We start from the raw sequence: 15,848 nt of genomic DNA on the forward strand, positions 1-15,848 counted from the left end.
GAGTCTCGCTCGCGACCACAGAATCTCCTATCTATTCCCCTAACCATTGAATCTCCTACAACTATTGCTTTTCTATTCTCCCCCCTTCCCTTCTGAGCCCCAGAGCCAGACTCAGTGCCAGAGACCTGGCCGCTAGGGCCTTCCCCCAGTAGGTCATCCCCCCCAACAGCATCCAAAACAGTATACTTGTTTTGAAGGGGAACGGCCACGAGGGATCCCTGCACTGTCTGCCTGTTTGTTTTTTTCCCCCCTGACTGTAACCCAGCTATTCTTGTCCTGTACCTTGGGTGTGGTTACCTCCCTGTAACTCTTCTCAATCACCCCCTCTGCCTCCCGGATGATCCGAAGTTCATCCAGCTTCAGCTCCAGTTCCCTAACACGGTCTTTGAGGAGATGAAGTTGGGTGCACTTCCCAAAGGTATAGTCAGTGGGGACACCGGTGGTATCCCTCACCACCCACATCCTACAGGAGGAGCATGTAACTGGCCTAGCCTCCATCCCCTCTTACCTTACAGAATATAGCTGCTGTGTGGACTAACTAGATCTCCGCCCTCCGACTCTGCTCCCAGTCAGCTACACTTCCTGTAACCTCCTGGCTCTCTTCGCACTCTTTCCGGAAATGTCGGAAACAAAATGAAAGGAGCACCTTACTCCCTCCTCACCTAACTCCCTCGGTCACCAAACTCTCACTATCGCACTCAAAAAGCACCAAATTCAGCACTCCCTCGGTCACCAAACTCTCACTATCGCACTCAAAAAGCACCAAATTCAGCACTCAGTGCAAACAAAGTCCGCACTGTAGGGGATCACTTTTATACTGTGAATCTAGCCTCTGAAAAACTGGCCTAATCCAATTAACTAATTAACAAGCTCCAGCTGCAAGTGCCTAGAAGTAGAAGCCTGTTTAAAGCTGATTGAAAATTCACCTTCTTCTAAACCAAACAGCAACTTTTAAGTTAATTAACTAAATAAAAGAAAGACTAAACTTTAGATAAAAATGAAGCCTTATACTCCCTCGGTCACCAAACTCTCGCTATCGCACTCAAAAAGCACCAAATTCAGCACTCAGTGCAAACAAAGTCTGCACTGTAGGGGATCACTTTTATACTGTGAATCTAGCCTCTGAAAAACTGGCCTAATCCAATTAACTAATTAACAAGCTCCAGCTGCAAGTGCCTAGAAGTAGAAGCCTGTTTAAAGCTGATTGAAAATTCACCTTCTTCTAAACCAAACAGCAACTTTTAAGTTAATTAACTAAATAAAAGAAAGACTAAACTTTAGATAAAAATGAAGCCTTATACTCCCTCGGTCACCAAACTCTCGCTATCGCACTCAAAAAGCACCAAATTCAGCACTCAGTGCAAACAAAGTCTGCACTGTAGGGGATCACTTTTATACTGTGAATCTAGCCTCTGAAAAACTGGCCTAATCCAATTAACTAATTAACAAGCTCCAGCTGCAAGTGCCTAGAAGTAGAAGCCTGTTTAAAGCTGATTGAAAATTCACCTTCTTCTAAACCAAACAGCAACTTTTAAGTTAATTAACTAAATAAAAGAAAGACTAAACTTTAGATAAAAATGAAGCCTTATACTCCCTCGGTCACCAAACTCTCACTATCGCACTCAAAAAGCACCAAATTCAGCACTCAGTGCAAACAAAGTCTGCACTGTCGGGGATCACTTTTATACTGTGAATCTAGCCTCTGAAAAACTGGCCTAATCCAATTAACTAATTAACAAGCTCCAGCTGCAAGTGCCTAGAAGTAGAAACCTGTTTAAAGCTGATTGAAAATTCACCTTCTTCTAAACCAAACAGCAACTTTTAAGTTAATTAACTAAATAAAAGAAAGACTAAATTTTAGATAAAAATGAAGCCTTATACTCCCTCGGTCACCAAACTCTCACTATCGCACTCAAAAAGCACCAAATTCAGCACTCAGTGCAAACAAAGTCTGCACTGTAGGGGATCACTTTTATACTGTGAATCTAGCCTCTGAAAAACTGGCCTAATCCAATTAACTAATTAACAAGCTCCAGTTGCAAGTGCCTAGAAGTAGAAGCCTGTTTAAAGCTGATTGAAAATTCACCTTCTTCTAAACCAAACAGCAACTTTTAAGTTAATTAACTAAATAAAAGAAAGACTAAACTTTAGATAAAAATGAAGCCTTATACTCCCTCGGTCACCAAACTCTCACTATCGCACTCAAAAAGCACCAAATTCAGCACTCAGTGTAAAGTTGAGTTAGTTTAACAGATCACAACCAAATTTCTATTATTGAGCTGTGTTTACTGTAGATACATTTTACAACAAGAATAAATTATATTTATTTTAGGTAGAGTGAATTGGATTTAGCTCTCACCCATATAGGGCCAGACTCTTACACCTACAAATCTTCAGCATTGAAAATCTGGGCTGCTTACATTATACAACTGGAACAATGACCTGCTTTACAATAACTTCCTCTTGTATGGTGAGCTGCAGATGCTCCCTCACCAGATTTTCTGTTCCCCAAAAACTTCTGCCACATACAAGCTCTCTGAAAAAGTTTTCATGTGCTGGTCAAATGAGGAGGTGGGCCATTTGTCAGATAATTCAGCGTATCCCAAATCCCGTGGGTATGCCTGTGAATTGGTCAACCTTGTTTTTGCTGAGATCAGGAAATTAGACTTAAAAGGTTTTTGAAAAAGTTTCAATCAACTATCACTAGATGGCACTCTAACATTAAGAAACGTTCTGAGCATAAATCTTTCAAAGAATCAGAATTATTGATTCGTTGTCAGCCGAGTACTAAATATTGGGCCTTAGGTTGTTTTTTTGCCTGAGTATTAAGAACATGGGGAAGTGGGATCTCCTGTGGTGCTTTGGTTACAGTCACAACCCGATGTTTGACTCGAAACAGCCTGTTTCTCATTGATTGCAAATTTTTTCTATTCAAACCAATTTACGGTATTTGTTCCCTTTACTTGGTTGTTTCTGTTCATGTCATTACTTTTGCATTAGAAGCCTATCCAATTCTCAGAAACGAGTTTGTGGTAAACAATATGGAACATTTTAGAGTCCAGATATGCCCCTCTCACGTATCAGAAGTAGATGGCAAACTTCACAAATTAATGTCATTTAATCCATTGTCCTTTTCTCCAGTCAGAAAGCTTCAGGACATCCTTAAACACATGCAAAGTGAAACTTTTTGCATTTACTTTTGATCAATTTAAGGAAGGGGCAGCACGGTGGCACAGTGGTTAGCACTGCTGCCTCACAGCTCCAGGGTCCCAGGTTCAATTCCGGCCTCGGGTTACTGTCTGTGTGGAGTTTGCATTTTCTCCCCGTGTCTGCGTGGGTTTCCTCCGGGTGCTCCGGTTTCCTCTCACTGTCCAAAGATGTGCAGGTTAGATGGGAAAGAGAAAATGCTGGAAAATCTCAGCAGGTCTGTAGGGAGAGAAAAGAGCTAACGTTTCGAGTCCAATGACGTTTTCTCTCCCTTCAGATGCTGCCAGACCTGCTGAGATTTTTCAGCATTTTCTCTTTCGTTTCAGATACCAGCATCCGCAGAGATTTGCTTTTATGCAGATTAGATGGGTTGGACATGCTAAATTTCCCCTTAGTTTCCAAAAGGTTAGGTGAGGTTACTGGGTTATGGGGATAGGGTGGAGGCGTAGAGTGCTCTTTCCAAGGTCCGGTGCAGACCCTTCTGCACTGTAAATTCTATGATTCTATGAACTAATGCCTGGTCAGTGTTGTGCTGAAAGGGTCCTTCCCCTTGTGGGAGAGACGCGGGCTAGGATTTTCCGGACCCGCCTGTGACTATTCCTCCCATGGGCAGGACTGGAAACTCCTGGTCTAGAACTAAGAGACACAGTTTAGGAATAAGGGGTCTCCCATTTAAGCCAGAGATGAGAAGAATTTCTTCTCTCTGAGAGTTCTGAATCTTTGGAACACTCTCCCTCAGAGAACGGTGGAGTCAAGCCAACAAATATTTTTAAGGCAAAGATAGCTAGCTCCTTGACTAACAAGGAAGCTAAAGGTTACCAGAGGTAGGTGGAATGTGGATTACTGGTCACAATCAGATCAGCCATGATTTTATTGAATGGCAGAGCAGGCTAGAGGGGCTGAACGGCCTACACCTCCTCCTCATTCATATGTTCGTAACAAACTAAAACGCATTTTGTGGCAATTACAATTTCTGGCTAACTTACTGAGTTTGCATCGCCAAGAAGATGTCCACAAAGTTAAGTTTGAAGTTTACTTTAAATAAAGTGTCAGATAATTTCAGTATAGAAATTGAAGAGGGCTACTGAAAATCTTAATGGTCTGGATTTTAACAGTGAACGGTCAATGAATACAGAAATCCTGTGCTTTCTCAATCACTGCTCTGCCAGAGGCTGTACGAGACCTTCGACATCCACCACTGACCCAACAATCAGTGACGTGAATTAATCTGGCAAAACGTTTTCCTATTGCTGTTAGAAACACCATTAAAAGTTAAGCCTTGTTCAAAGACGCGTAACTGTGTTTTAAATGGTGATTTGAGTAATAACTACAATGTTGTTAGTGGTCTCCATTGTGATTGAATATTCAAATGTTTTAAACTAGATATTTTTAAATAATGAACTTTTAAAATAAGCTTTTCACATTTCAGCTCCTACTTTCATCCCGCGTGTATGTCCCAATCTTTATTTTGCTCTGTGTAAGTTTTTTTTAAAGTGATTTGATTTGTAATTGGATGCTGTGAGGATTCTTTAATGTGATTGGCAGCTTGGAAAGCTTGATACTACCACTGCAGCTCCATGCTGAAATCTCTTTAAACAATGCTGCAATCAATTACATATCAAGAGAGTTAAAGTTCTTGCCACAGAGATCGTTAGATTTCTCAGCAATGTTTCCTCAAGGTGGCTGCCCTTGCATTGCTGCTGACCTTAAAATCCAAGCCAATGTAAATTATATGCAGTAAAATCTAGTACTAGAAGTTTACTTCTGGGATCTTGGACGGGATTCTCCGTTGGCTGACGCCAAAATCGGGAAACGCGATTGGGTAGAGAATCGGTTCCAACGCCAAAATCGCGGTGACCGCTGAATTGATGCCAAATCGCAATTCTCCATCACCTCGACAGCGGCGTCAATGCGTACCGGAACGCACGTACAGTAAACACCATTTACATATCATTAGGGGGCCCAACCCAGTATTCTCTGGGGCCTCCGCGATTCTCCGCCTCCGATGGGCCGAGTTTCCGACAGCACGGGTCATTTATGCTTTTAAAAATAGTGAAACCGGCGTTGTGGTTGCTGAGCGAGCGAGAGGGTCTGTGGAAAGTGTCCAACATCACCATAATTTGCTGACAGTTGTGCCGCTGGCTGGGGGGCTTCTGCCAGGGCCGGGGGGATTAGCGGAGGGTGGCTAGGAGGTGAGCTGTGGGGTCGGGGTGGATGGGTACATTGCCACAGCCAGCAAGGCAGCCATGCAGTTACGCACACCGTTACCAGCCCACTGGGAACTTAGGGTCATGGGTCATCTCGGTGATCCCTCAGGGCATCCCTCTGAGGGCCCTCTAGCCTCAGCCGACCCATCAACTGTATGGGCACCCTCCAGCACAACCAGTGTCATCTTGTTGGCTGGGATGAGCGTGTGTGGGGATTATAATGTGTATGCACGGCTGCAGCTTTTCAGCCTCCCGAGTGTCAATCACGGACCCAGTGAATCCCACACCGTTTTTCATTGGAATCAATTGTGTTCCAAGTGGCGCCGGTGATAACCCCTTGACAGTAACGGAATCGGTCCAGGTGTGGCACCAGGTTTGCTGTCGGGAAGGTCCATGAATTCTGCGTTGGCGTCAACACTTAGTCTCAGAACGGACATACCCGCCCCATATCTTTTCTTGATATCAAACAGAAACAACTACCAGTTCATCAACTTCCATTTGGCTTAATGACAAAATCAGTTCTCACAGCTGAAATAGAGAAAAACATATAGTTTTCCAAAAAATGTACATGTAATTAGAAAAAAACAGCTGATAATTGAGAAACAGCATTCATTGAAAAAAAAGCGAAAGAGGTTGGTTTTCTGTTCCATGGACATATGAGAATATTTTCTTCTACAGCTATTTTTTTGCGCTGTGTGCTGAAGTGGATTCATGTAGTGCCCCAAAAATGTACTGGGGAGCACCCCACCCTGGAGTTTCCCTAGAAACGTTTGCACAGCAATTGCCTGGGAAGTTCAAACTTCTGATGGACAAGACCTGCACTGGGAACAATCCGAAAATGTGATATAAATTGCAAATGTTGGTTGGGTCCGACCATCCTACAGCAATAGTTACCCAGAAAAAAATAGAAGCATTAAAACTGCTTCTGGTTTCTGAGTAACTATAGTACTGACCTCCTGTAATTCATCATGGAACACCTGACTACTCACCCACACCCCAGTACAGCCTTCCCCCCGCCCAAAGGATCCCACAAAACCCCTCCCCCACCCCTGACACTCCATGGGACCCACCCCACAACCCCGACCCTCCACAGGACCTGCCCTCCCCGCATACCTTTCTGAACCTCCACAGGATATCTGACAACCCCCATGTGACCGCCCCACACCTATATCTTCAACAGGACTCCTCCCATACCCTCCGACCCCCACCCCCTCCCCCCCTCCTCCCACACAGGACACCTGACAATACTTCACACCACCACTAGGTGTGCAACCCCCCCCCCCCCCAACTATGGACACAATGCCTCCCACAGGATGCCACAACTTCCTCCAACTACTCCTCCTGATTATACACCCCCTCAACTATAATACCTTCGACTACACCTCCAAGACTACAGCCCCCTAGCTACACACACCTCAGACTACACCCCACGCCTTGACTACAACACATACCTGATACCTCCCCCCTTATGTGTGGGCAGTAGTGGGTTGGGTTACACTGTTAATCACTGACCTACATCAGAAATTAAACAGTGGGCCAATACTAGATTAAGGAGTGTCCCCAGAGAAGGAGCATGCAGTGTCTTTTGGCACTGTTGAGTCCTTCTGTGCCTGGTGGGCTCTGCGGAGACAGGGGTGCCTTTTCGGCCTTCTTAATCACATTTTGGTTTCATGTTTTAAGTTTAATTTGCTTTTTATTTTGCACAGTATCCCTTCAGGGGGCTTTGCCTTTTAATTTGTCAACCAGTTTATATGATTTAGTTTAATTGGTTATTGATTTATTCAAAATAGGAATACTGGGGTAAGTGTCCAGGCAACAGGCCCATGTGTCAGAGGCAACTGTCAGACTCTCCGGGATAGCCCATTGGAAGTTTAAACTTCCCGGGCAATTGCTGCCCCATGTGCGCAGCTCAGGACTTCTCGGGCGAGATTCTCCGACCCCCCGCCGGGTCGGAGAATCGCCGGGGGCTGGCGTGAATCCCGCCCCCGCGGTTGCTGAATTCTCCAGCACCAGAGATTCGGCGGGGGCGGGAATTGCGCTGCGCCGGTTGGCGGGCCCACCCCGGCGATTCTCCGGCCCGGATGGGCCGAAGTCCCGCTGCTAGAATGCCTGTCCCGCCAGCATGGATTAAACCACCTCTCTTACTGGCGGGACAAGGTGGCGCAGGCGGGCTCCGGGGTCCTGGGGGGGGCGGTGGGCGATCTGGACCCGGGGGGTGCCCCCACGGTGGCCTGACCCGCGATCGGGGTCCACCGATCCGCGGGTGGGCCTGTGCCGTGGGGCACTCTTTTCCTTCCGCCTTCGCCATGGTCTCCACCATGGCGGAGGCGGAAGAGACCCCCTCCACTGCGCATGCGCGGGGATGCCGTGAGCGGCCGCTAACGCTTCCGCGCATGCGCCGCCCGGCAATGTCATTTCCGCGCCAGCTGGCGGGGCACCAAAGGCCTGTGCCGCCAGCTGGCGGGGCGGAAATCAGTCCTGCGCGGGCCTAGCCCCTCAAGGTTAGGGCTCGGCCCCCCAAGATGTGGAGGATTCCGCACCTTTGGGGCGGCGCGATGCCGGACTGATTTGTGCCGTTTTTGGCGCCGGTCGGCGGACATCGCGCCGATAACGGAGAATTTCGCCCCTGGGCCGGGATTCTCTGAGCCCGCGCCGGGTCGGAGAAACGGCGGTGGCGCTGGAAATTCCTGCCAGGCCGCTCCGATGCCAGGATGGGATTCCGTGCCGGGTCGGAGAATCGGCGGCAGTCATGCGGTCGACGCGGGGCTAGTTCAACGGCACCCACGGCGATTTTCCGTGATCGACCTGCCGAGTTCCCGCCGGCGTGGTTTCAACCTGGTTCCACCCGGCAGGAGCTCGGACCCGCGGCTGCGCTGGCCGTCCTGGTGAAGGGGGTGGGTGTGGGGATCAGACTCTGGGGGGTGGCTGCAGGACGGGCATGCGGGACCTGCGCCGGCAGTGCAGGGCCGTGTATCAGCGCCGGAGCTGCGATCTGCACTCCGGCGCTGTGCTGGCCTCATGTGGGCCCCTGTATCGTTGGGCCAAGAGGCCTGTTGACGCCGGTGTGAAACACTCATGTGTTTACAGCGGCGTCAACACTTAGCCCTGATGAGTGCTGATGCGCATCAGCGGCAGACGACTCAACGCTTTCCACTGTTGACATCAGAGAATCAGCCCAAAATCTTCAAAATAATTTATATCTCTTTATTGCCAAAGCTACAGGAAAATTGTGCTATTTTTAGTTTTTAATTTTTAGCAAGCACTAATTCTCAAGACCTAACTAGCTTTATAACTAAATTACAGTAGTCTATTTCCTCATTAAGTGTGTGACATATGTGGACAAAAAACATCACGTAATAGGTAGTTGTACCACTTTTATGTAACCTGGAATCGGAATCCATAATGGATCTATAAGCCAGAAACAAAAGATAAAGGTCAAACAGATGTGCCCTTGTGCTGATAACAGTTACTCTCAGCTATCATTGGCTTTTGAAAAAAAAAATTTAGATTACCCAATTATTTTTTCCAATTAAGGGGCAATTTAGTGTGGCCAAAACACCTACTCTGCACATTTTTGGGTTGTGGGGGCGAAACCCAGGCAGACACGGGGAGAATGTGCAAACTCCACATGGACAGTGACCCAGAGCCGGGATCAAACCTGGGACCTCAGTGCCGTGAGGCAGTTGTGCTAACCACTAGGCCATCGTGCTGCCCTAGCTTCCATTGGCTTGTACATAAGAGGTTTTAGTCACATAATTAATAACATTCATAATCTATATACCTCGAAGAATATAACCAGCATTCTTACATTGCCCCTTTGTGTCCAGGAACTCTACTTGTCACTACAACAGTCCTGACAAAATCCAGTATATTTGGCAAAAGCGGGTGGTGGAGAGAAATTAATGGTTAGATCTGGAAATATGGGTTTCCCGGAATGGCAAGGAGCTTTAGTTGCAGGGCGTATTTTAATTTGTTTCTCAAGGTGTTTTTTTTATCTGACAGTCAGTCTGACATACAGCTGTGGAGAAAGTAGATCAGTCTAGTGGTGGTGAGAAGGCAGAGATCACGGGGCAGCAGAGAGACAGGTGTGAATGGAGAGGTCAAAAGGTGGGGAACAGAGATTTTTGGGGAACAAAGAGAACATAAAGAGAGTGGTGGGGAAGCAGTGAGATTGTTGGGGAGAGTGGGAAGATTGTGAGTGGGGATGGTTAAGGGCTCAGGAGATCACAGTGATAAATCAGAATGGTCAGTGATCACAAAAATGATTGGTGATTGTGGGGGATTGGAATTAGACAGATTGTGCTGTGGTGGTGGTGACGGTGTATTACATGGTAGGTTAAGTGCTGCAAAGGCATTTAGCGAATGGACTTTGCCCCACCCACCCCCTTTTACCTGATAATTTCCTGTGGCCAAGAAATTCTGACTGACAGAAGGTAAAGTAGAAATTATAGGAGGCCCTAGAAGTTAAATTAAGCAATATTCAATTTGTTAACATAAAGTAAAGGCCACAACGGGTCTTACAGATTACAGATCCCAGTTGGGATTATCGGAAATGCCGATCACAGTACGGGCCGGCTTTTAAAAGGTGAATTTACGAGCCCCAGCTGGGCGGGCCCCTGCCCACTAGCAGGGGAGCTCGTATTCTACGAGTCCCATGGGGAGATTGATCGATGTATCCCCTTGGGTCTTGTTAGGTTTATTATAGAAATCTTGTTACAATTTTGTCACTTAGTCTCCTTAAAAGGTTTTACTGGCCAGTTTGTCTCTTCATTCAATTCAATTCAAATTTTATTGTCCATTTGGAAATTCATTGTGATACATTGCTTGTTCATCAAAAATCAAACAATTAATAATTAACAATGAAAAAGAAAAATTACATCATAAAAATCTGACCTTGAATTCAAAACTCAGCTCTGTTAAAACTGGACGTTCGAGGCGTTGTGTTTGGATTCAACGTTTTTTCGCATTTTAATTTCCCACTTGACCTAAACTCATCAATTCTGGGGGTTAAAATCACTCACATTAACTTTGGCTGCTTCTGCACAACTGCTGCCAGGCATGCAGATTTATTTTCCATGATTTTCTGATATTATTTTGAATTCCCAATTCAAATATCCTTTGAAAGTTTTAAGAAAATATATTTTAAATTAGATGATAGAAAGGAAAGTTACAAACAAAATCATTAATATTCTTTTAGCGCTTAATTTGTGATGGCAGGTATTCATTTCCCTTCCCTCACAGAGTAGGAAATTATGCGCAATGTCTTATATAGAAACTTTTATTTATAGAAGTGAAAACAGAAAGTGCTAGAAATACTCAGCAGGTCTGGCACCATCTGTGGAGAGAGAATTAGAGTTAATGTTTTGAGTTGATATATGACCCTTCTATAGAACTGAAGGATGGTAGAATGTATTTCCAGCACTTTCTGTTTTTATTTGAGATTTCCAGCATCTCGCTGTATTTAAAAAAAAATAGAAAACCCTTTTAAGTGAACCCTTCAAAGTGATGGAGCTTAGAGGATGATATTTATTTTGTGAATCCAGTACTGCTTTACACCCTCCCAGATCTGCATAGTGTGTGTTAGATGTGGAGTAAAGCTTCCTGCACTTTACTCTAACAACGTGACTCAATCTTAGTCATAGACCAAGATGACCATAGCCTGCTTTCTCCATTTGAGGGAGAGAGCTGACTGGTGGTGATGTAACCTGAGGATCACCACACCTCAGGGGCGAGGTTGAGAAGACTTCATGAATAACCTCAGCCGGTATGCGAATTGAACCCACACTGCTGGCCTTGCTCTGCATCACGAACCAGCTGTCTAGCCAAGTGAGCTAAACTGGGTCCCTAAAGTGAATTTACATTCTGCTAGTGGCTGCAGGAATTTAATTAAAACCTCTGCCATAAAATGCTAGTCTTATTAACAATGTCAGGAAACTAACTGGATCATTGGTTATCTGGTTCATTCATATCTTTCATAGAATCCCTACAGTGCAGAAGGAGGCCATTTGGCCCATTGAGTCTACACTGACTCTCTGAAAGAGCACCCTACCTGGGCCCACTTCCCCACCCTATCCCTGTAGCCCCACCTAACCTGCACATCTTTGGACTGTGGGAGTAAACGGCACCTGGAGGAAACCCACACAGATACAGGGAGAACGTACAAACTCCACAAGGAGTACAAACTACACAAATATCAAACATGCCTACCGCTCTATTGCCCGCCCACACTTTGGCAAATCTAACCACAAGGCTGTGTTCCTGCTCCCGGCTTATAAGCAAAAACTGAAGCGGGAGAATCCGTCAAAGAAAATCATGCATTGTTGGTCTGGGGAATCGGATGATCTCCTACGGAACTGCTTAGAGTCAGTGGACTGGTCAGTATTTAAAACCTCTGCGACCAGCCTGAACGAGTACGCCACTACAGTAACTGACTTCATTCGTAAGTGTGCACAAGACTGTGTGCCAAAGAAGCAAATCTGCGTGTTTCCCAACCGGAAACCCTGGATGAACAGGGACATCCACTGCTTGCTGAAGTCTAGGTCTGAGGCGTTCAAGTCAGGTGACCCTGACCTCTACAAGAAAGCCAGATATGATCTAAAGAAATCCATCAAAGATGCCAAAAGACAGTAACGGACCAAGCTCGAGTCCCAGGCTAGCCACACGGATCCCCGCCGTCTCTGGCAAGGTCTGCAAGACATAACAGGCTACAAGATGAAAGCATGTAAAATCGCTGGCTCCAATGCACCCCTCCCTGAGGTGCTCAACGCATTCTATGCCGCTTTGAGTAAGAGGTCAGTGAGAGCGAGCCCTCCACCCCAGAAGCCGTGGATGAACTTGTATCTGAGATCACCACTGCAGACGTCAGAGCAACCTTCTCGAAGGTCAACCCATGGAAAGCCACTGGCCCGGATGGGGTACCCGGACGAGCACTCAGGTCTTGCGTGGATCAGCTGGCGGGGGTATTCGCAGACATCTTCAACCTCTCTTTACAACAATCTGAGGTCCCTATCTGCTTCAAGGAGACGACCATCATCCCTGTAGCAAAAAAAAGTCAAGCAGCGTGCCTTATTGACTATCATCCAGTGGCTCTGACATCCATCATCATGAAGTGCTTCGAATGGTTAGTCATGGCATGAATCAACTCCAGCCTCCCGGATTGCCTTGATCAACTACAGTTCGCCTACCACTGCAACAGGTCCACAGCAGACGCCATCTCCATGGCCCTGCACTCTACCCTGGAACACCTAGATAACAAAGACACCTATGTCAGATTCCTATTTATCAACTACAGCTCAGCCTTCAACACCATTATTCCGACAAAACTCATCTCCAAACTCCGTGGCCTTGGCCTGGGCTCCTCCCTCTGCGACTGGATCCTGAACTTTCTAACCCACAGGCCACAATCAGTAAAGATAGGCAACAACACCTCCTCCACGATCATCCTCAACACCGGTGCCCCATAAGGCTGTGTCCTCAGCCCCCTACTATACTCCTTATACACCTATGACTGTGTGGCCAAATATCCCTCTAACTCGATTTTCAAATTTGCTGATGACTCCACCGTAGTGGGTCAGATTTCAAACAATGGCGAGACAGAGTACAGGAATGAGATAGAGCAGTGTTCTTCAAACTTTTTTTCCGGGGACCCATTTTTACAAACCAGCCGAACTTCGGGACCCAATGTGGCCGAACTTCGGGACCCAATGCGGCCGACCTTCGCGACCCACGCCAGCCGACCTTCGCGATCCACGCCGGCCGACCTTTGTGACCGACGCCGGCCGACCTGAGCAACCCACCATTTTCTCTTACCTTGTTTGCTGCTGATAAAAATGGAGGAAATGGCTTTGGGTCCCTTTGGCCCTTATACACGCTCCTCCAATGGAATCTGTTGGATGAAGGTGAAGCCTTCCTGTGTCGGAAAGTATGGAGTCTCCATCAGTCCAAAGTTCTGCATTTTTTTCCTGTAAAATTTTATCAAATAAAACCCCCCCGAACTTGTAAAAAAATAAAATGAATAAAATAAATGAAAAAAATGAATAAACCCCCCCCGAACTTGAAACAAAAAGCTGCAACCGTAAAATAGCGGCAGCATTGCGCATGCGCGCCCGATCATCGGCGCGCATGCGCATAGTTTTGGCATGCGCACCGATCATCGTTCACGCATGTGCAATGCGGCCGAATTTTTTAAACATGTTCGTGGCCATTTTAAAGGCCGTTATTAAAAGCCGGCTGCTGCTCGGGGATTTGCGCTTACGGGAGAACCCCGAAGGACGGCTCCCCGACCCTCCCGACACTCGCCCGCGACCCACCCACGAGTCACGCACCCGAGTTTGAAGAACACTGAGATAGAGAATCTGGTGAATTGGTGCGATGACAATAATCTCTCCCTCAATGTCAACAAAATGAAGGAGATTGTCATCGACGTCAGGAAGCGTAGCGGAGAACATGCCCCTGTCTACATCAATGGAAATGAACTAAAAGGATCGAAAGCTTCAAGTTTTTAGGTGTACAGATCACCAACAACCTGTCCTGGCCCCCCCATGCCGACACTATAATTAAGAAAGCCCACCGACGACTCTACTTTCTCAGAATACTAAGGAAATTTGGCATGTCAGCTACGACCCTCACCAACTTCTACAGATGCACCATAGAAAGCATTCTTTCTGGTTGTATCACAGCTTGGTATGGAGCCTGCTCTGCCCAAGACAGCAGGAAACTACAAAAGGTTGTGAATGTAGCCCAGTCCATCACGCAAACCAGCCTCCCATCCATTGACTCTATCTATAATTTCCGCTGCCTCAGAAAGGCAGCCAGCATAATTAAGGACCCCACGCACCCCGGTCATACTCTCTTCCATCTTCTTCCGTCAGGAAAAAGATACCAAAGTTTGAGGTCACGTACCAATCGACTCAAGAACAGCTTCTTCCCTACTGCCATCAGACTTTTGAATGGACCTACCTCGTATTAAGTTGATCTTTTCTCTACACCTTGCTATAACTGTAACATTATATTCTGCAGTCTCTCTTCCTTCCCTATGTACGGTATGCATTGTTTGTACAGCATGCAAGAAACAATACTTTTCACTGTATACTAATACATGTGCCAATAATAAATCAAATCAAATCAAATCACCCAAGGCCAGAATTGAACCCAGGTCCCTGGAGCGATGAGGCAGCAATGCTGACCACTGTGCCACCGTGCCACCCTTCAGTATCCTTCAAGGAGGGAAATCTGTGGTTCTTATCAGATGTAGGCTACATTTGACTCTTGATGCTCCAAAATCCGGTTGATTCTCAACTGTTCTCCGAAATGGACCAGGAAGCCACTCAGTTGAACCAAACGGCTAAAGAATAGCACTCTGGCTGTGTACCATCATCTTCAAAAGGCAATTAGAGATGGGAATAATAATAATAATCTTTATTGTCACAAGTAGGCTTTACATTAACACTGTAATGAAGTTACTGTGAAAAGCCCATAGTCGCCACATTCTGTCGCTTGTTCAGGTACACTGAGGAAGAATTCAGAATGTTAAAATTAACTAACAGCACGTCTTTCAGGACTTGTGGGAGGAAACCGGAGCACCCAGAGGAAACCCATGCAGACACAGGGAGAACATGCAGACTCTGCACAGACAGTGACCCAAGCCGGGAATCGAACCAGGGACCCTGGCGCTGTGAAGCAACAGTGCTAACCACTGTGTTACTGTGCCGTGAAATAAATGCCAGCCATGCACACATCCTTGGGGAGTGTGTTTTAAGCTATTTACATAGTTCGAAACAGTGAACAGTTTTAAATTAAGCAATGTGTTTGTTCCATTTATGACTAAAGTAAATTAGTTAATCCCATCATATGATTTTAAAACTGATGAGCAGACTATTGGTAAATCAATTAAATAGCTTTATGTAAAGTACAACATGATAATGACCTTGTTACCTTGCAGTAATTTTGTTCTTTTGCCTTTATATTATGTTTACTTATTTGTTTTAACGCCCGATGTATTCATTCATAATAAATTGGGGATAAAACAGAAATGGCTGATGGACGTAATAATTCTGTGCAGTATGCCCCAGAAGGTAAACAGATTTCCCTTTCCAGTCTGTCTGAGTTGACATTTGTGTTTAGTTGGATCTATATAAGAACTCAGTCATGAAAATTTGAGCTGGTAAAACAGATATCATGCGACTTGAGTTAAATACTAATATAAAGTGGCCAAGCAAGTTGATTATGAACCTGCATATCCTTCCAACACACCTATATGCAAACAGTTTGGAGTGAGAGAGACACCTGGTCAGCCAGGCTTGAAATAGGGTAGTAATCCTCAAGCTCTATCCTCTGGTTTCAGGTTAATAACCTGTTCCAGGACGATGTGCAAAAGATGTGCAAAAAATGTTCAAAGATGTGTAGGTTAGGTGGGGACATGGGGATAGGGCTGGG

This window comes from Scyliorhinus torazame, chromosome 6 (genome assembly GCF_047496885.1).
Source record: "Scyliorhinus torazame isolate Kashiwa2021f chromosome 6, sScyTor2.1, whole genome shotgun sequence".
Classification (NCBI taxonomy): Eukaryota; Metazoa; Chordata; class Chondrichthyes; order Carcharhiniformes; family Scyliorhinidae; genus Scyliorhinus; species Scyliorhinus torazame.